Here is a 22,442-nt window from a genome sequence, read left to right on the forward strand (position 1 = left end):
GAGCTGAAAAGCGGGGTCAGAGGGGGGTGGCAGAGTTTGCAGATGACACAGCATCGAGTCTGAGCTGAGTGCGGAGTGTTACGAAGGGATCTCACTAAATGGAGTGACCGGGCAACAAAAGCCACAAGGGCAGATGAAGTTCAGTGTAGCAAAGTGCAAAGTGATGCAGGTCGGAACCCATGCGTGCAAAGGGGGGGGGGGAGCTCAATTAGCTGTTACCACTCAAGAAACTGATGGGGAATCATGGTGGGCAGTTGTCTGAAGACATCTGTTCTGTGGACAGCTGCAGCCAACGGCGCCTGTCTAATGCATGGGACACCTGCCCCCTGCTTAGCATGATGGTTCATCACCCCTTTGCCACATGCACCCTATGCAGGAGTGTAGAGTCCTCCTTCCCTGCGCCTTACAGGCCCGACCCCTCACTCCCAGCCCGGACTCAGCCCCACATAAATGGTGAGACCCATGGGCGCAGCCATGACGGGGGGGAGGGCCTGCCCCAGTGACACACCCTCTGCCTTACCGCAGGCACACTGCAGGGCAGAGTTCAAGCCCCAGTCCCAGGCTGAATGACCCTGGGATGCCATTTGTCCCAATTCCCCATGCTGCTGCTCCAAACCCACCAAGGCTCCAGGGCCACCCCACCCCCTTCCCATCCTGAGACTCCACCCTGCTCTTCCCCCAAGACACGGGCCAGGCCATGGTAAGAGTAGGGTTTCCAGGTGTCTGGTTTTGAACCGGATGTTCCGGTATTTGAGCTTTCTGTCCTGGAAACAAAGGGTATGTCTACACTTGCAGCCTATTTTGGAATAGGGCCGAAAATGGAGGCATTCGGAATTGCAAAGCAAGCCCGGGATTTAAATATCCCGCGCTTGATTTGCATCTTCCCGGACGGGCGCCATTTTTTGAAATTTACAAGCCTGGAATAACTGCCCACATCTACTCGCGGCAGCGAAATGGGCATTTGAAATAAAGCCCTATTTCGAACAACCTGTTATTCCAATGAGGTTTAACAGGTAGTTCGAAATAGGGCTTTATTTCAAATGCCCGTTTCGCTGCCGCGTGTAGATGCAGGCAGTTATTCCGGGCTTGTAAATTTCAAAAAATGGCGCCCAGCCGGGAAGATGCAAATCAAGCGCGGGATATTTAAATCCCGGGCTTGCTTTGCAATTCCGAATGCCTCCATTTTCAGCCCTATTCTGAAATAGGCTGCAAGTGTAGACATACCCAAACTGAGACAATAGAACTGGGGGGATTTTCTAACTCAGCTGGGATGCAGATTGTGAGGGAATGGCGAGTGTGTCCAGCAGTTTTGTTGAAACCATCTGGCAACCCTAGGTAAGAGCCAGGCCACTGTGAGGAGCCTCCTGCCTTCCACCTGCCCAGGGAGCAGGGACTCAGGCACTTCTGCCCCTGCCTGTACAGCATCTGCCCTTCCTCCCAGACGCAGCTCCAGCCAAGGCTCAGGAGACAACCAGGCTGTGAGCTGGGACCCCCCGGCGGCTCCATCAGCACGCCAGCCTTCCTGCCACAGAACGGCTGTGTCACAGGGACCTGCAACATCAGCCTCTGCCCGTGGGAGCCGGAGGCTGAGCAGGCAGCCCAGGAAGCCAGCTGGCCAGCAAGACAGGAGGTTCAAGCCACAGCCCGCAAGGCACCAGACGCAAGGGGTGAACGGGGCCCAGTGCATTGCACCAGCCCCTATAGCCCAGAGCCCACCCGCCCCCTGGGAGCCTGGGGCCAGGCTACTGAAGAGCCCAGAAGACCCCGGCATGGCAGAGCGGGACCAGGGACAGAAGGAGCAAATCTTGACCTGGGTGAGACCTGGCAGAAGCCAGGCAGCGCTGCCCCCTAGGGGCTGTCGAAGGACAGTGCCTGGGTCTGCGATTTCATTGCCCCGTGACACACACCAAGGCGCGGGCAGATTGCCCCCAAAGGGAAAGTGGGTGGGAAGGGAGACGTCGAAGGGACGTTTGTCCACGAGGCATTCGCAGTGTCAGATGGGGAATGGAGGCACAGGGCGCTACCCGGGGCACTGAGAGGTGGTGCATTACTACTCCCCATGTAACCCCGGGTGATCTGTGATTGCTTTTCTCTAGTAAATGCTGGGCTCCCTTTCCCTAGTTAATAACGAGTTCCCTGCCTCGCACACCTGTGGGGGGCGCTGTGTCACTTCTCTAGGGCACCCAGCAGTGGGTTGTGTTTTCCCCGTGGATCAGAGGCGAACTAGCGGGTTTCCTAATTTTAAGAGGACTGGACCCCTGTGTGACATTAACCAGGATCCACTCTGGGCTGGTGAATCGCTGTGTTCAGTGGCAAATTAGCCACACGCCAACAGGGGCCGTACCCAGGGGTCCTGGCCATCTGGGGAGCCCAGAAAAATGGGTGCCCCAGTGCCCTGGCCTGTTCCACCTGCCTGTGTGGCACTGCTTCTGGGGAGCGGAGCAAGCCCCTCCACCCAAACCCTGCTCCCTGGCTGCAGTAGTGCCTAATGAGGGAACCCCCCAGCCCTGGCCCTATTTCTCCAGGAGAAACAGGGGATGGTGGGGGACTGCAGGCGAAAGGATGGAGAGAGCCCCACAAAATGATGCGTATGTTTGCTCTGTTTCCAGCCGGGGATGCCTTTCACACAGCTTTGCACAAAATCTCTTATCCCAGACCGAGATTCCCAAATGCTTCCACCCAAGCATGCTGCTTCAGATAAATCGGTAAGACACGTTTCTTAGCTCTGGCAGGACATATTCTAACTGGTTACCAGTAACAAGGTGTAAACACCAGAACTGGGTGCAAGAAAATAAAAGTAAAACCCAACTAATGCCTGTGAACAAGCAAAATGAATGCAAAGCCTCACACTGGGTGCTCCAGAAGGTCTTTCTCTCCATCAGGATCCCACTCCAGGTCCAATGTTGCATCCTTGTTTTTCAGGCCTTGTTGAGGCCATGGGCACAGAGCAAGTGAGGGCCCTGTGGGTGTCTGCTCCCCCTCACACAGCTCGTTCTATTCTCCAAGATCATCTCTCGCCGACCTTCAGGAGACAGGATGTCTGTGTGCACGGGAACCTTGTGTTTTTCCTTTGTCCAGTGTCAATTTTCTGCTACCCCTCCTTTTGCATGAAAGTCCCACTGAGAGGATGGTCTGTTTGATTTCACTGATGTCTGCCAGTCATCTGATTTCTTTTTGTTTCTAGGGAAGTGGCTTGCGGTGGTTCCCATTGAAACATGTACTTTCCCCAAACCCCAGACTAGGACTCACTGCCCCTTTCTTTTCCTCCCCAGGCCCTAGAGGGCACCCACGTAGGGTTTCTGGCTCCCGCAGTCACCTCTCTTGGGTGGAGGTCAGTATCCCTCTATCTCCTGCCCGGGCTTTGATGGCTGCCCAGCTCGCTGCCTTGTACTAAGGATGTTAAATTGCAGTTAATTGACTAGTTGATGGAATTTTCATCAATGACTCAACTAGTGGATAGGCACTTCTGCATTCCTCCTTTGAAATGTACAAGAGTCCCGGCTGGGCCCTGCAAAGAGCAGGTGCAGCTTGCCTGCTTGCTTGGCTACATCAGGAAGCAGCCCAGTGCCTGGCGTGTTCGATCCCCTGCCCAGTTCATGCTGGGTCAGTGGCTTAGGCTAAGGATATGAAATATCAAGTAATTTACTAGTTGAGGGTTGATGGAATTGACATTGACACTGGACTAGTTGACAGGCACTTCTGTATTCCTCTTTTGAAATGTACAGGAGCCGCCGCTGGGCCTCTGCTGGGGCTCTTGTACATTTCCAAGGAGGAATAAAGAACTCCAAGTGCAGCCCGGGGCCAGCAGGACGTCCCACTGACTCCGGGCTGCATGCGGGTGCCAGCTTTAAAACATAGAAGATTCCCCAGTAGGGGTTGAGTGCATTTCAAAGCCATGGAGCCCGGGGTCAGTGGGGGACTCAGAGTCCCCTGCTGATCTCAGGCTCCATGCTGCATTGCATGCCATGCAGACCCCGGGGGTTCTGCTGAAAGGTCTCATGGAGCCTGGGCTCTAGGGCGCTGCCCCGTTGAAATGCTAAAGCGGCGTTCAAAGGGGCAGCACCCACAGCTGATCCCTGGCTTAGCTGTGCGGTGCTGCCGCTTTGAAGTACCCCGGCTTCCCCCTCTTTGCTGCCTCTATCTGAGGGTCTGTCTACACTACAAAGTTAATTCGAATTAACAGACGTTAGTTCGAATTAACTTTGATAGGCGCTACACATACACACCGCTAGTTCGAACTTAATTGGAACTAGCAGAGCGCTTAATTCGAACTAGGTAAACCTCATTCCACGAGGACTAATGCCTAGTTCAAATTAATTAGTTAGAATTAAGAGCTGTGTAGCCACTTAATTCGAACTAGTGGGAGGCTAGCCCTCCCCAGCTTGCCCTGGTGGCCACTCTGGGCACCACCAGGGAAACTCTTCTGCCCCCCTTCCGGCCCCGGACCCCTTAAAGGGGCACAGGCTGGCTACAGTGCCCGTGCCAGGTGCAAGCCTGCCAGCACCCAGCCAGCAGACCCTGCAGCTGGCACGGCACGAACCAGACACCCGCCGCCACCCAGCCCTCCGCCTCTTCCCGGGACCAGGCTGGCGGCTCCCAGGAGCCTGCCCGGGGCCGCAAGAGGCGGGCGCTCGCCTGGTCTAGTGCGGACATCGTGGATCTCATCCATGACCTCCGCGCTAGGCACAGGAAAGTGGCCGTCTAGGGCAGGAGAGCTGCCAGCCTGGCCACCCAGGAGCAGGTTTGCATGAAAATCAAGGTGGTCCAGTGAGACCCCCGACCCTGAGCCCTGAGCTAAGAACGGCCGTACTGGGTCAGACCAAAGGTCCATCTAGCTCAGTAGCTTGTCTGCCGACAGCGGCCAACACCACCTACCCCGGAGGGGATGGACTGAAGACAATGACCAAGCCATTTGTCTTGTGCCATCCATCTCCAGCCTTCCAAAACAGAGGCCAGGGACACGATTTCTATCCCCTGGTTAATACCACTCCATGCACCCAGCCTCCATGATTTTATCTAACTTCTCTTTAAACTCTGTTCTAGTTCTAGCCTTCACAGACTCCTGCAGCAAGGAGTTCCACAGGTTGACTATTTGCTTTGTGAAGAAGAACTTTCTGTTATTAGTTTGAAGCCTGCTACCCATTCCTTTCCTTTGGTGTCCTCTAGTCCTTCTATTATGGGAACTAATGAAGAACTTTTCTTTATGCACCCTCTCCACACCACTCATGATTTTATAGACCTCTATCCTATCCCCCCTCAGTCTCCTCTTTTCTAAGCTGAGAAGTCCCAGTCTCTTTAGCCTCTCTTCATATGGGACCTGTTCCCAACCCCTGATCATTTTAGTTGCCCTCCCCTCTCCCACCCTCTCTCTTCCCCTCTCCCACCTCCTTTTCCCAGTCTCCCCAAGTTTTGTTCAATAAAGAGAGTTTCTATTTTTGAACACACATGTCCTTTATTTTGTACATCAGGAAGGGGGGCTAGGGAGGGGTAAGTGGAAGGAGGTGAGGGAGGAATGGGGTACGAGCCCCTGATGGGGAGGACTGGGGTGGCTCTGCGGGCTCCTCGGGGTGGAAACTCTCCTGCAGCCCCCCGATTGATCCCCCCCCTCCGTATGGCAGCCTGCGGCAAGTGCAGCCAGGGTGATGGCCAAGTGCTGTGATGTGCCGAGTGTGGGCTCTCAGGGCACTCCAAGCCAGCCCTGCTTTGCAGGCGGGGAACCCCTGAGAACTGTCTGTCCGGGGTGGGGGTTGGGTCCCTTTAAGCACAGCCCTCGGCTAGCCTGAGACAGCAGCTCCACACTCTAAGTCCTAACCTGATGCCCTGCCGGCACTGCTTCCGGCCAGCCTTAACCTCAGTTCAGGGTCCACTCAGTGTGGACATGCTAGTTCAAATTAGCAAAATGCTAATTCAAACTAGTTTTTAGGTCTAGATGCACAAGTTCGAATTAGCTTAGTTCGAATTACTTATTCGAATTAGTGCTGTAGTGTAGACAGACCCTGATAGAGGAAGCAAGGTGGGGAGGGGGGAATCCACTAGTCAACCAGTTCTTAACATCCTTAGCTTGTACTGGGATAGCCTTAGCAAGCCAGCCTCTGCTCTGCTCTGCTCTCCGTGAGTTCTGTGAACGGTGTAAGTTACCACCCACCTCTTCCTCAGCAACCCTCTTTCTTTGCACGGCAACCAGCACTACAGAGGCAGCATGAGAAGCCGTACAAGTTCTACCCACCTGTAAAACTTTCATCAAGTCCCATCAGGCCAATGGGATCCTGGCAGGGCAAACTCTTGCCAACCTGTCCATCTCTGGGCCAGACAGTCCTGTCTGTCTGCTGGGTTAGCAAGGAGGCACTGAGATAGTTGAAATGCAGCCTCCTTTTTCTGTCAAGGTATGTCTACACTACCACCCTAATTCGACCTAGGGTGGTTAATGTCGTCATACGAACTTGCAAATGAAGCCCAGGATTTGAATTTCCCAGGCTTCATTTGCATGTTGCCAGGCGCCACCATTTTTAAATGTCCGCTAGTGCAGACTCCGTGCCCATGGCTACACGCGGCACGAACTAGATAGTTCGGATTAGGCTTCCTATTCTGAACTATCTGTTCGTTGCGTTCCACGAGGTGTACAGATAGTTCGGAATAGGAACCCTAATCCGAACTATCTAGTTCATGCCACGTGTAGCCGCGGGCACGGAGTCCGCACTAGCGGACATTTAAAAATGGCGGCGCCCGGCAACATGCAAATGAAGCCTGGGAAATTCAAATCCCGGGCTTCATTTGCAAGTTCGTATGACGACATTAACCACCCTAGTTCGAACTATGGTGGTAGTGTAGACTTACCCTCAGAAACCAACCCTCCTGCTTTGACACCAGGTCTCCAGACAATTCAGTTTGAACTAGTCTACACAAGGCTAGAGGGAAGGGTGCCCCTCCGCAGTTGTTTCATTTCAGGCCATGTCTACACTAGAAGGTAAAGTTAAATTTCTTGAGGTCATTTTTTTTGCACCGGATTTTGCAAAGTCCAGGTGGCATGTCCCCTCCATATGCAAGAATTGGACGTGAGGCATGGCACGGTGGCTGGGAGGGCAGGACGGCAGCTGGCAGGGCAGCTGGGAGGGCGGCGTGGAGGCTGGGAGGGCGGCGCAGTGGGACAGGGCAGGCGCGGTGGCTGGGACGGCGGCTGGCAGGGCAGCTGGGAGGGCGGCGTGGAGGCTGGGAGGGCGGCGCAGTGGGACAGGGCAGGCGCGGTGGCTGGGACGGTGGCTGGCAGGGCAGCTGGGAGGGCGGCGTGGAGGCTGGGAGGGCGGCGCAGTGGGACAGGGCAGGCGCGGTGGCTGGGACGGCGGCTGGCAGGGCGGCTGGGAGGGCGGCGCAGAGGGACAGGGCGAGCTGCTGTGCTGCTCTGGAGAGCTTTAGGGCCAGGCACTCTGCTTCCCACTGTCCCAGAGAAGCCGAATGCAGGGACTGGGAGAAGGCGGCACAATGGAACCCAGCAGGCTGCTGCATGGCTCCACCTCGTGCCATGGTGGTGAGAGCAGTGGGGGGGAGAGTGACCCCCTGCTGCGACCCCCACACCAGGCCCCTGTAATCCCCCAGGTCCCACCAGTCCATAGGATGGTAGAGGAGGCTGCATCGGGGTCCCCAAAAGTGTGGGGCCTGAGGTCGACACCCCAAACCATCCTACAGACTTGGCGGCTTTGCCCAGTCTCCTGCCCGAGCCCAGACAGCTCCCATTGGCTGGGAACAGTGGCCAATGGGAGCTACAGGGGTGGTGCCTGCAGATGAGGGAAGCATGTGGAACTGCCTTTCCCCCACAGGGCTGCAGGGAGCCAAGCGAGGTAAGCCCCCACCTTGCTGGAGCCTGCACTTCCCAGCCCTCTTGCCCGGAGCCCCCCAGAGCCAGCAGCCCACACCCCCTCCTGCCCCAGCCCAGTGGAAGTAAGTGAGGGTGGGGGCAAGCCAGTGATGCAGGGAGGGGGTATAGAGTGAGTGGGGTAGGGCCCCACAGAAGGGGCGGGTAGGATGTTTGGATTTGTGTGGCTAGATAGTTGGCAACTCTACAGGCAGCAGTGGGGAGCTGCGGATCCTCCACCTGCCCAGCACGGGTCTGGGACAGGGACAGGGGCTGCTCTGAAGGGCCCATGGCTCCTGACAGCTGCCCAGGCATCGTGGTTGGATTCCAGCCTCTGGCCTAGCCAAGCTGTGGGACCTCAGGGGGAGGAGGGTCAGAGCTGGGTGAAAAGCGGATGTGCCAGGCCTAACCACTTTCAAAAAGTAGGTGCATCATGGTCCCCTAGGCCCTGGCACCTGGTTTCGGCACCCAGAGCTCCCCACTCTCTGCAGAGCAGCCTCAGCACCTGCTCCAGCTGTTAGGGCCACAGTGTGTTTCCGTGATCCCCAGGCACTGCCAGTTTCCCCTCCCAACAGCCTAGTGGGGCTGTGAACCCAGGCCCTGGCCTTGGCTCCCCAGCGGGCTGGGCTCTAGGGTCTGTCTGCACTACAAAGTTAATTCGAATTAACAGCCGTTAGTTCGAATTAACTTTGCTAGGCGCTGCACATACAAACCGTTAGTTCGAACTTAATTGGAACTAGCAGAGTGCTTAATTCGAACTAGGGAAACCTCATTCCACGAGGACTAACGCCTCGTTCGAATTAAGCAGTTCGAATTAAGGGCTGTGTAGACCCTTAATTGGAACTAGTGGAGGCTAGCCCTTCCCAGCTTGCCCTGGTGGCCACTCTGGGCACCACCAGGGAAACTCTTCTGCCCCCCTCCCGACCCCGGAGCCCTTAAAGGGGCACGGGCTGGCTACAGTGTTTGTGCCAGTGGCAAGCCTGCCAGCACCCAGCCAGCAGACCCTGCACTTGGCACGCCATGAGCCCGCCACCCGCTGCCACCCAGCCCTCCACCTCTTCCCAGGACCAGGGTGGCGGCTCCCAGGAGCCTGCCCGGGGCCGCAAGTGGCGGGCGCCCGTTTGGTCTAGTGCAGAGATCGTGGACCTCATCGAGGTTTGGGGGGAAGCCTCCAACGTCCACGATCTCCGCACTAGCCACAGGAACGTGGCCGTCTATAGCCGCATGGCTGACAGCCTGGCCACCAGAGGCCACATGCGGACCCGGGAGCAGGTCCACTGCAAAATTAAGGACCTGCAGCAGGCCTACTCCTGGGCCTGCCAGCCAGGGGCAGACCTGGAGACCTGCCCCCACTTTGAGGCCCTGGACTGCATCCTGGGGGCTCACGCCTTCCATGCCCCCCAGGTGGTGATCGATCCCGGGGCAGAGGGACCCGTCCTGGACAAGGAGGAGGAGGAGGAGGGCACCAAGAGCCAGGAGCCTGCAAGGAGCCTGCCCAGGACCCAGGACACCCGAGGTACCCCACAGAGCACATCGCCTGTGTCGTCCGAGGCCGGGGAGGGCTCCACATGTGAGTACCATCATGCTCCCCTTATGTGTACGGAGGGATGGGGGGAGAGGGAGCCCAGCGACTGTGCGCCTGAGCCTTGACCACCATGGAGCAGCAGCTGGGTGTCATGCAGGGGCCCTGGCATTGCAGAGGGGGGCTGGGTTTCACCCACCTTGTGCCCAGGGAGAATTGACCGCTGCTCTTGTTTCACCACAGCCGCAGCACCTGGGACTGCAGGGGGCACCACCCCGCCTGCAACAGCCACCCGCACCCAGGCCAGCAGGTGCGCCAGGAACCAGGAGGACTACCAGCGGTGGCACCTCCGCTTCCTGGATCACCAGCTCCGCACCCAGGACCACTGGGTCTGGGAGGACCTGCGGCTGCGGCAGTGGAGTGTGGAGGCGCTGGAGGAGCAGGGCCGTGCCCTCAGAGGCCACCTCCAGATCTTGGTGGACAGGTTCCTGCCTCCTCCTGCTCCGGCCCCTGCGACCGTCCCAGCTCTTGCTCCTCCTCTCGCCCCTGCTCCTTCCCACTTCCTCTGCACCCCCCCCATCCCTTCTGCCCCACCCTCCACACCCACTTCCCACCGACGCCCCCGCACCCGCAGTGCTGAGAGATGAGAGAGCCAGCAGGACCCCCAAGCCTGAGCTTTCCCTTCCCTTCCTCCTCTTCCTCCCCCTTCCAGCTCCCTCCTCCCAGGTTTCCCCCTCCCCTCTCCCACCCTCACTCCTCCCTCCCCCCACCCCAGTTATGTAAAATAAAAAGAGATTTTTGTTGGCAAAACAGGTGTCTTTATTTGACATTAGCAAGGGGGGTTAGATAGGGGAAGGGGGGGAGGGTGGAAGAAGGCCCCAGTGGGGCATGTAGGGAGAGTTCAGTCCTCCTCCTCCACCTGGAAGCTCTCCCGCAGGGCTTCCTGGATCCGGACGGCCCCCCGCTGGGCTTCCCGGACAGCGACGGTGCGGGGCTGAGCGTAGTGGCCAGCCATGCACTCAGCCTCAGCCATCCAGCCTGGCAGGAAAGCCTCCCCTCCCTCTCGCACAAATTGTGCAGCACACAACATGCTGCCACCACGGAAGGGATATTGTGCTCGGAGAGGTTGAGGAGGGTGAGGAGGCACCTAAATCGTGCTTTCAGTCGTCCGAAGGCCCCCTCCACCACGATGCAGGCCCTGGTGAGCCTGGCATTGAAGGCCTGGTGGGAGGGATTGAGGTGCCCCGTGTACGGCTTCATGAGCCAGGGCTGTAGGGGGTAGGCTGCATCCCCCACCAGGTGCCCCACTCCCGAAAGCAACCCCCCCGGGCAGCGTGTAGTACAGCCGGGACAGACCAAACCCTCCGGTGCGGGGCACTTTCGGCTCCTCCCCCCCATTTTCCCTGGGGCGGCCCATCCCCTCCTTGCAGCCCCCCTGCCCCCCGGCCCAGTGGCCAGTGGATGCCGTACCTGCATGAGCACTGCTCCAACGGTGGATCTCTCCATGCCGAACTGGTTCCCGACAGATCGGTAGCTGTCCGGCGTGGAGAGCTTCCACAGGGCGATGGCCACACACTTCTGGAGGGGAATGGCGGGCCTCATGCGAATGTCCCGTCGCCGCAGATCAGGGGCAAGCCACTCGCAGAGCTCCAGGAAGGTGTCCTTCTTCATCCTGAAGTTCTGGGTCCACTGTTGGTCTCCCCAGCGCTCCAGGACGATGCGGTCCCACCAGTCGCTGCTGGTGTCCAGACGCCAGATGCGGCGCGGCATGCTGGCGTCTGGGCGCTGCTGCGGCTCCTCCACGGCTCCCAGGGAGGCCAGGCGGAGAGGCACGGGGCTGACGTGCACCAGGTGGTGCCAGGCAGCCTCCAGCCATTGCTGGCAGGCTTGCAGCAGCAAGTCCAATAATTGCACCAGAAAGCCCAGGGTGAGCTCTGGCTCCATGTCGCCAACTGCGGCGGCATCCCCAAAGGGAACCACCGACACAGACAGGTGCAGACAAAAACGCTTTGCTGTCCCTCGGCAAGGTAGGCAAGCAAGCAGAAAAGCTGAGAGCCAATCGGTGTGGATGCGCTAGTTTGAATTAACAAAACGTTAATTTGAACTAGTTTTTAAGTCTAGATGCGTTATTTCGAATTAGCTTAGTTCGAATTAACTAACTAATTAAGTTAGTTCGAATTAGCGCTGTAGTGTAGACAGACCCTTAATTCGAATTAGCGCTGTAGTGTAGACATACCCTTAGTTCGAATTAGCGCTGTAGTGTAGACATACCCTTAATTCGAATTAGCGCTGTAGTGTAGACATACCCTTAGTTCGAATTAGCGCTGTAGTGTAGACATACCCTTAATTCGAATTAGCGCTGTAGTGTTGACATACCCTTAGTTCGAATTAGCGCTGTAGTGTAGACAGACCCTTAGTTCGAATTAGCACTGTAGTGTAGACATACCCTTAATTCGAATTAGCGCTGTAGTGTAGACATACCCTTAGTTCGAATTAGCACTGTAGTGTAGACATACCCTTAATTCGAATTAGCGCTGTAGTGTAGACATACCCTTAATTCGAATTAGCACTGTAGTGTAGACATACCCTTAGTTTGAATTAGCACTGTAGTGTAGACAGACCCTTAGTTCGAATTAGCGCTGTAGTGTAGACAGACCCTTAGTTCGAATTAGCGCTGTAGTGTAGACATACCCTTAGTTCGAATTAGCGCTGTAGTGTAGACATACCCTAGGGCAGTAGCTGCGCCGCTGGCCAAGCCTGATCATCATCCTGGGCCCAGCAGGTCACTGCCAGGGGGCCACTCCACCTGCTCTCCCCAGCAAGGGGAGATGCCTGGGTTTCCTGCCGGTCCCCTCTGTGCTCTGGAACGTCTCTGCCCAAAGCCAGGCTGAGCGGAGGGGGGGGAAGGCTGCAAACTAGCCGGCAGCCCCGGGCCATGGCCAGTCCGTGTCACTGGCAGATCCTCCCTGTGCAGAGAGGCTGTTGGGGGGTGCCCTGTCAGCAGGACTCGCTGGCCGTGTACCGCCCCTGCCCGTGGTCCAAGCGGGGCCCTGGGGCTCTGGCCATGCTGGGGCTCTGGTGTCTGCTCAGAAGCGAGTGTGAACATTTTCCAAACACAGAAAATGTCCCGCGCAGCAGGCCAGGCGTCCCCCTCCCCCTCCATTCTCCAGGCCTGCCTGAGCCTGGGGCTGCCGAGGGCACAGCGTTGTGCGTGGGTCCTGGGGCCTCCCCACGGCCACCACTTGGTCAGGCCCAGCCAAAGAGTCTGTGGGGCCCAAGGCGGCATGTTGTGATTGGCTGCACTGCGTGGCCGGGTGGCTCCTGCTGGGGCAGCAAGCGAGCGTCTGGCAGGCGGGCGCCAGGCAGCACGGGGCCCAAGGCACCTGCCTGGCTCGCCTTGCCCTAAGAGCGGGCCTGCGCCAATTGCGCCCACCTCTCGGGCCACTGGGCGCTCTGCAGGCAGGTCGTGCACGCCAGGGAGGAGGCTGGATGCTGCCAATGAGACCGAGGTGGGGGGGAGCCCGAGGAAGGGCCTAGGGCAGAGGAGCGGGGCGCAGGGAGACAGAGAGTGGAGCTGTGAAGGGGCAGGGCTCACAGGGGCTGGGGGGAAGGGGACTTGGGATCTGTCCTGTGCAGACAAATGAGAGCCATGGGAGAGGGGCTGGTCAGGAGGCAGGAGGAGAGGGAATGTGTGTGGAAAGGGGGAGAATGGGAGGGGACGGGCAGAGGGGAACCAGCTAAGATGAAACCAGGGTGGGCTGCAGGGCTAATGGGAGCGGGAGTGTGACAGACGGACGGACAGGGAGACGTTTACACTGGACGACAACGCGGCAGCTCATTGCAGCTGCTTAGAGAAGGGCCGCCAGGGAGGGCCTGGTGTGGGCTTGGAGGGGAGGGCCACTGGGGTCTGGCTGAAGGGTGGGGCGTGTGTCAGGCTGCCCCCGAGCCAGCCCCTTGGGTCTGAACCGTTAACGGACCTGACCACAGCCAGGACGAAGAGTCACAACCCTCCCCCCAACCCCGCTTGGTCAGCAGCTCCGGCTCCCAGCTCCCACGGGGAGACAAAAGGACGGGAAGGGCAGTGGCGTGGCCCTGGGCGGGGGGCAGGAGGGGGCTCAGTGCTGGCGCTCAGCTGCCCCCAGGAAACTTGCTGCTTGCGGGTGTGGTTCCAGGCGCACAGCATGCAGGGGCCCAGGCTGGGGGTCGCCACGTGGGGGCCGTGGGCAGGGGCTTAGAAACGCAGAGTGGCACACAGGCGTCCACGCAGGGCACAGCGCCGCCTGCAGGAGTTTCCTGTGCCCCGAGATGCTTTGTCCCCCTTGCAAGGCGAATGCCACCAACGCTCGGCGCTCCCGCCCCCGGCTCGTCCGTAGCCCCCGGCCGGGGAGAACCCGTGGGGGGGGGCGGGGCACCTGGCCCTGCTCTGAGGCCCAACACAAAGGGGCGACGGGCAGTTTGCAGGGTGGCCACGGGGTCGCAGCACTGCCTCAGCCACACGCCATGTCCCACTGTCCCGGCCTTTCCGACAGCTCCCCTCACCGGCCTGGGCCAGACACTGGGGCCGCGTGGGGCTCAACCAGGGCTTGTCCCCAGCGGGGTGCAGGGCTCTTCGCCTCGGCCCATCCGGGGCTCCCAGGCCGGCTGCTGATCTCCAGCGCCCCGTTAATTCCTGGCCGACACCTGAGGCCAACGCACCTGGCACCTGAGACCAGATTACAGAGCAGTGGCTAACTTGCCAGAACCGAGCCCTGGCAGACGTGATGCCGCCAGCCCCCTAGCCCCGGCCTGTGTCACAGGGAAGGCTCCAGCTGCCAGGCTGGGGCAGGCAGGTGCCAACCATTCGGGGCTTTAATGGGAGGGGGACCCCCAGAGGCCCAGGCAGCAGCAAGTCCCACAGCACAGCTGTGCCATGCGCCGGCCCCACTCCCCCGCTTGACGAGCAGACGCCCTGCCCTGCAACAACTCTGCCGCCGGTGCTGCCCCCACCGAAGGACCTCAGCGCGGCGGGGGAAAGACTGGGGCCATGGCCAAGCAGTGGAAGGCCAACAGAGCGGGTAGCAGGGCAGGGTCCAGTCAGGTCTGGGCATAGAGAGGGGCTCTGCATCCCCACGGTGAGCTGATGCCAAAGGAGCTTGGGAGCTCCAGGGCTGTGACCATTGGCGCCAGCACCCGGCGGAGCTGTGGCACACAGTGAGATGTGGAGTGACAGCAATGCCAGGGCTCTGACCCGTCCGCCAGGCAGCCAGCCAGGTGCAGTGCAGCTCACACTCCGCCGGAGGGGTTCGTGTGGGGTGGGCGTGAGGGCTGTTCGGGGCAACAGCCCAGGCTGACTCTGCAAAGGACAACCCCTCAAGGCTGGCAAGTACAGCTGCCAGCCCTGCTGCGACTGTAACCCGCAGTATGACCGAACCAAGTCTGGCCAGCTAAAGACAGTTGTTGCCTTGGATGGAACAAGGGACAGCTTTTCCACACATTTCTGAGGCGATAGTAGTTAATGCCTCGATACCTTCCATCACCATGCAATTTTGACAGGTGCCCTGCCCCTCCCTGTGACGTCACCTGGTCCCGCCACCACCCAGTCCGGCCCCTTCCTGACTCGGCCCCATGATGTTACTTTACCCCGCCCCTACCAGCCCCGCCCCTTCCTGACTCCTCCCCATGACATCACCAAGCCCCACCTCATGACATCACCTAGCCCCGCTCCTTTACATGGCGCGGGCTCCAAGATGGCAGGGCCGTTGTTTTTCAGCTATCCCTCTTTCCCACCCCACCCCCTTCTTCTCTGCTTTGTATTTATTTTTCCCCCCCTTTTATTAACGGCTCTCCGTCTGGCCTCTGGCCATTCCCTCTTTCGGCCCCCGCGGGTCGAGGCGGTCCGCCCGAGAGCTCCCTTCTCCAGCATCTCTCTTTTCTTTTCAGAGGAGGCCCCAGGCCCGGAAAACGATGGCCCCGCCATCTTGGAGCCCGCGCCATGTAAAGGGGCGGGGCTAGGTGATGTCACGGGGTGGGAAAAGGGGAGGAGTAAGAAAGGGGTGGGGTGGGGTTAGGTGATGTCATGGGGTGGTGTCAGGAAGGGGTGGGGCTGGTGGGGGCGGGGTTAGGTAACATCATGGGGCGGAGTCAGGAAGGGAGCAGGGTGGGTGGGGGTGGGACCAGGTGACGTCATGGGCCGGGTGTAGGTGATGTCATGGGGAGAGGCTTGGTGACATCACAAAAAGGGGCGGGGCACCTGTCAAAATTGCATGGTGATGGAAGGTATCGAGGCATTAACTACTCATAGCGGGAATCAGTGAATATGTTTACTCTCTTGTCTGTTCCTATCTCTAGGGCTCGAGTCAGGGCAGTCAGCTCTGCTGCTTGTGCCGACCAACTTGCAGGAAGCTTTTCTTTCCACACTGTTTCTGTCAAGGTCACTACGGCACAGCCTGTGTGCCTAGTGCCTTTTACTACACTGCTTGAGCCGCCCACAGAAAACTCCTCCTCTGGGTTTTCGAGAGGATCATCTTTCAGATCTGGCCGAATCAACACTGTTTGAGTTACCACTTCCAAGCAATCATGGCATGGTGGCCCCGGTTCTGGCAGCAAGGTGACTAGGTTTAAGGCAGTGGTGTGTTTAAAAGTGAGTCCGGCATGCTGATTCTCTTTGGTCCATTTCCAGTTTGCGAGACCCTCTTTAGTGAGCGACTCATATAGGGGTTTGGCCTTGCCCCCATAGTCTGGAATCCACATCCTACAGAATCCAGTTAAGCCTAGGAAAGCCCGTAGTTCTTTCGGAGTGGTTGGGGCAGGCATGTCCTGTATTGCTTGGATTCGAGCCTTGCTCAAAGCCTGCACTCCCTTTTCAATCTCATAGCCCAAGAAGGTGACCTTTGGCTGGCATATTTGGGCCTTCTCTTGTGAAACTTTATATCCCTTTTTCCCTAGGGCATTCAGCAGGGACTCCGTTGCCCTTTTTCCCTTTTGCATATCAGGACTCGCAATTAACAAATCATCAACATACTGGAGCAGAGCTACCTCAGGGTGTTGCCTTTTCCAGTTTTCCAAGTCTTTCTGCAATGTGGTCCCAAAGATATGGGGAGCTGATACAAAACCCTGAGGCAACACAGTCCACAACAACTGAGTTTTGTGATGGGTATCTGGGTCCTCCCACTGAAAGGCAAATAGTTTCCAAGTGTCTTTATGCAAAGGGATAGAGAAGAAAGCATCTTTTAAATCCAACCCTGAGAACACCTTTGCATCTGCCGGTACTTGTGTTAGAATGATGTGTGGATTTGGGACCATAGGGTGATCCACAAGAACCTTCTTATTTACAGCCTTCAGGTCCTGCACTAATCTATACGAGGTGCCATCTGCTTTGAGCACCCCCAAAACCGGGGTGTTAAAGGGGGAAGAGCCCTCTACCAACCAGCCATATCCTTTGAACTGTTCAATTAATGGCTTCAACCCTATTCGGGTGGCTTTCTTCAGGTGATATTGCTTCACACTCACAGGGCCCTCTCCTCCCTTGAGAGGAATTTTTACTGGAGTCACAGACTTCGCTCGGGCAGGGGTCCTATCTGCCCATACACATGGATTGACTCCTTCTAGGATCTCAGTCCCTTTTGCCTCTAACACCGTCTCAGCTGCTCGGAGGGCCATCTGGTAATTTGAGCCCTGTTTCACCGGCAGCTGCACTACAATCTGATCACCACGGAAGAAAATGTCAGCTTGCAGCTTAGTTAGCATATCTCGCCCCAGCAGGGCAACTGGGCATGCAGATGAAACAACAAAGGCATGCTCCAGCATATTATTTCCAATCTTCGTGAAGAGGGGTTTACATACAGGTAGCTTCCTTCGCCTTCCCTCATGGGAAATACATATTGGGGCTTGGTCTTGGGTGGGGGGCGCAGATCATAGGAGTCTTCCATGTTGTATGGCCTGAGCTGGGACCATTCTGGACCCCTATCCTTCAGAACTTTCAGAGGGAGGGATTCAAGAGGAGTGGAGGGTGTCTTCCTCTCATCGGGCGAGTTATAAGGGGGAGGGGTGCGCTTTGGAGACGGCAGCGGAGTCTGAATTCGTGCCTGAGCTTCTGCTGAGCCTTCTTCCTCCCCCTACTCATGTTGCTCCACCACGGGAGTTTCTCTACGCCTGCCTTGAGTCAGAACAACTTCACTACCAGAATCATTTAAAACCTTGGGGCATACACCCTTGCCTCCCATGGCCCTAGCTTTTGCTATCATAACCTTACAAGCGCCTATGCTACACTTCAGCAGCCACGCAGGTCGCCTCTGCGTGTGATTCAACCAACAATCAATATATGGGAACTGATCCCAGTGCCCATCTCAGGTAACAACACCATGCACAGAGGCAACTAGATTTACATTAAAAGACCCTGTATCTGGCCAGCCTATCCCAAAGGTTGGCCACTCTAGCTAACAGAACTTAATTAAATCCTCCTTTGTCATCTTAATCCCAAAATCACCCTTAAATTTACTGAAATTGCACAGCATGCATCCCAATGGGGTTACGGAGCTTTCTATCCGGGAGCGACCTGAACCCATTGTGTCAACTTCTCAGCCCCAAGTGCCGAGTGCAATGTTCAGACCTATGTGCTGAATGCAAGAGTCCCCAAAGGACTAACAACCACAAAAGACACAGGGAATATGTATACTCACTCCATCAACACCCTGGCGCTGTCTCTTCGGACCCCACAGCCTGGTTGACTTGTTTGGTGGAGATTCCTTTAACTTTCCGAATGTCCCGACTCATGCTTTCGGTGTTGTGACGGACTCAAACATGGTCCGGTGCACACTTCACGGTCACCTATGACGGTCTTGTCGTCCGACTCCGGTGTAGTCCAAGGGGTATCTCCTGGATGGCTCGCCAGAAATTTGTTGCATAAATTGCTAGTTTCGTCCCCTGGAGGTTAGTCCAATTTGCCTCAAGAAGAGAGTCACACTTAAGGCTGGGTCCAACTCCATTTTATTGTTTGCAAACAGGGTCGACAGAGGAGCTCTGTGCTCAAAGCAGAGTCGACCCCGGGCAGTGCCTGAGCTGAAACTTTTGTAGATTCCACATTCCTTCTGGCCAGCGTGTCGCAATGTGATTGGTTACTGCAAGTTTACTTAGTTTCCTTGTATGGAAAGAGCTAGCAGAAAGTTTAGCAGTTTCTGAGGCATGCACAATCAGCTAAATGATATGTGCTGTTTCAAGCTTAAGCAATGGGGGAAGAAGCACACTTAGTTTTTACTACACAGTCATTAGGTACGGAATTTAAAGGATAGGTTACAAACCATAGATAATAGTTCAGCAATTTCCCATTTGAGTTCTTTTAGAACCCTTGGATGAATGCCATCCGGTCCCGGAGATTTGTTAACATTAAGTTTTTCTATTTGTTCCAAAACTTCCTCTAATGACACTTCAATTCAGGACAGTTCCTCAGATTCATCACCCACAAAGGACGGTGCAGGTTTGGAAATCTCCCTAATGTCCTCAGCCGTGAAGACTGAAGCAAAGAAATCATGTAGTTTATCCGCAATGGCTTTATCGTCCTTGATTGCTCCTTTTATATCTCGATCATCTAGGGGACCCACAGGTTTTTTTAGCAGGCTTCCTGCTTCTAATGTACTTAAAAAACATTTTGTTATTTCTTTTTGAGTTTTTGGCTAGCTGTTCCTCAAAATCTTTTTTTGCTTTTCTTATTACATTTTACACTTGATTTGACAGTGTTTATGTTCCTTTCTATTTATCTCACTAGGATTGGACTTCCACTTCTTAAAAGATACCTTTTTGTCCCTCACTGCTTCTTTTACATGGTGGTTAAGCTAAGGTGACTCTTTTTTAGGTCTCTTGCTATGTTTTTTAATTTGGGGTATACATTTAAGTTGGGCCTCTATTATGGTGTCTTTAAAAAGTTTCCATGCAGCTTGCAGGGATTTGGCTCTAGTCACTGTGCCTTTTAATTTCTGTTTAACTAACCTCCTCAATTTTGTATAATTCCCCTTTTTTGAAATTAAATACCACAGTGTTGGGCTGCTGAGTTGTTCTTCCCACCACAGGAATGTTAAATGTTATTATATTATGGTCACTATTTCCAAGCGGTCCTGTAACGGTTATCTCCTGGACCTGATCCTGTGCTCCACTCAGGACTAAATCGAGAATTGCCTCTCCCCTTGTGGGTTCCTGTAACAGCTGCTCCAAGAATCACCTAGAAAAGTTAGATGCCTGCAAGTCACCAGGGCCTGATGAAATGCATCCTAGAATACTCAAGGAGCTGATAGAGGAGGTATCTGAGCCTCTAGCTATCATCTTTGGAAAATCATGAGAGACAGGAGAGATTCCAGAAGACTGGAAAAGGGCAAATATAGTGCCCATTTACAAAAAGGAAAATAAGAACAACCCAGGAAACTACAGACCAGTTAGTTTAACTTCTGTGCCAGGGAAGATAATGGAGCAAGTAATTAAGGAAATCATCTGTCAACACTTGGAAGGTGGCAAGGTGATAGGGAACAGCCAGTGTGGATTTGTAAAGAATAAATCATGTCAAACCAAACTGATAGCTTTCTTTGATAAGATAACGAGTCTTGTGGATAAGGGCGAAGCGATGGATGTGATATACCTAGACTTTAGTAAGGCGTTTGGTATGATCTTGCATGATATTCTTATCAATAAACTAGGCAAATACAACTTAGATGGGGCTACTATAAGGTGGGTGCCTAACTGGCTGGATAACCGTACTCAGAGAGTAGTTATTAATGGTTCACAATCCTGCTGGAAAGGTATAACTAATGGGATTCCGCAGGGGTCTGTTTTGGGACTGGCTCTGTTCAATATCTTCATCAACAATTTAGATATTGGCATAGAAAATACGCTTATTAAGTTTGCAGATGATACCAAGCTGGGAGGGGTCGCGACTGCTCTGTAGGATAGGGTCATCATTCAAAATGATCTGGACAAATTGGAGAAATGGTCTGAGGTAAACAGGATGAAGTTTAATAAAGACAAATGCAAAGTGCTCCACTTAGGAAGGAACAATCAGTTTCACACATACAGAATGGGAAACGACGGTCTGGGAAGGAGTCCGGCAGAAAGGGATCTAGGGGTTATAGTGGACCACAAGCTGAATATGAGTCAGCAGCAAGAAGTTTTTGTGCAAAAACAAGCTGTGTAGATGGGTCTGTTTTGCACAACCCCCCCCTTTTTGCGCAAGATCCTTATGCCTCAAAAAAGGAGGTAAACAGTCCAGGATTCCAGGAGGGGGCTGTCTATTACCGGCCCCCAAGCTCCGCCCCTTCCCACCATCACCCTGCTCTCTCTCCCCATGGCACCCTATATCCTGAGCATGAGGCTTTGGTGATCCCTGGGGGCTTCTCTGGACTCCCCACAGCTGCATGAGCCACAGGGGGAATGGAGCACACAGGGCGGGCGAGCACACAGGGCAGGCACACTCACTCTGCTGTGCCCCAAAGAACCTGCTGCCATGGAAAGTGTGGGGGGCGCAATCGCCAGGGCTCAACCAATAATGTAATCGACTGGCCTGTGGCGAGTAGATTACGACCCGGACGAGCCGGTGCAGAGCGATCTGTGCATGTGCAGAACGCAGACTGGCGAGCCCTGGCGATCGCTACCACTGCACAGCATCAGGACCCCCTAGTGATCCCCAAAGCCACATGCTAAAGGGCTCCATGTGGTGAACGGGCGGGGTGATGGTGGGAAGGGGCAGGGCTGGTAACAGACAGACCCACTGGGGGTCCCGGACTGGACTGGGCACTTACTTTGCCTGGGACTGGCCCATGGGCTGGGAGTTTGAGACTCCTGCACTAGACCCTACCTCACTCCCAGACCTGAGCTAGAACCCAGGAGCTCTGATGGGGTCTCTCCTTCTGCTGTGGGAGTAACACAGAGAGCGTCTAGTCAAATTCTAACCCCAGCGGTGTCCTTTAGGCAGCGTGGACAGTATATTAGTATTTCTTACAGGTATTGTCCTATTGCAGCCTGGGTCCCCGCCAGCTCTTTAAATAGCCCCCTGCTGGCTTTTGCCACAACTTAGCCAGCTCTAGCCACCCGCACACTGTCACCTCTGCCTTTAAGTGACTTGCCACAAGGTGACAGAACATGCTCTTATTAGAGTTGAGCAGGTCTAACATTTATTTGTTTTGATTCAGGAATTAGATACAGGGCTCCTGTCAGCTAGCTGCTCAGTTCTCTGCCAGAGAATTAGGCTGCGTCTACACTGGCGTGATTTTGCGCAAATACTTTTAGGCTACATCTAGACTGGCATGATTTTCCGGAAATGTTTTTAACAGAAAAGTTTTCTGTTAAAAGCATTTTTTTTGAAAAGAGCGTCTAGATTGGCATGGACGCTTTTCCGCAAAAGCCCTTTTTGCGGAAAAGCGTCCATGGCAAATCTAGATGCGATTTTGCGCAAAAAAGCCCCGATCGCCATTTTCGCGACCGGGGCTTTTTTGCACAAAACAAATCTGAGCTGTCTACACTGGCCCTTTTGCGTAAAAGTTTTGCGCAAAAAGGGACTTTTGCCCGAACGGGAGCAGCATAGTATTTCCGCAAGAAGCACTGATTTCTTACAGTAGGAAGTCAGTGCTTTTGCGGAAATTCAAACGGCCAGTGTAGACAGCTGGCAAGTTTTTCCGGAAAAGCGGCTGATTTTCTGGAAAAACTGGCCAGTCTAGACACAGCCCATATGCAAAAGTTTTTCCGTTAAAAGTATTTGCGCAAGAGAATGTCTATACTGGCAAGTGCCTTTGCGCAAAAGAATCCGTGCCAGTGTAGACGCTCTCTTGCGCAAGAAAGCTCCGAAGGCCATTTTAGCCATCGGGCTTTCTTGCGCAAGAAATTGATGTTACCTGTCTACACTGGCCTCTTGCGCGAGAACACTTGCGCAAGAGGACTTATCCCTGAGCGGGAGCGTCAGAATATTTGCACAAGAAGCCCTGACTTTGTACATTACAACGTCCGTGTTGTTGCACAAATACTCGTGACCAGTGTAGACAGGCGGCAAGATTTTGCGCAAAAGCAACTGCTTTTGTGCAAATTCTTGCCAATGTAGACACAGCCCTAGAGTTTGCAAGTAGC

The sequence above is a fragment of the Pelodiscus sinensis genome, chromosome 24 (assembly GCF_052426305.1).
Source record: "Pelodiscus sinensis isolate ZL-2025 chromosome 24, ASM5242630v1, whole genome shotgun sequence".
In the NCBI taxonomy this organism is placed as follows: Eukaryota; Metazoa; Chordata; order Testudines; family Trionychidae; genus Pelodiscus; species Pelodiscus sinensis.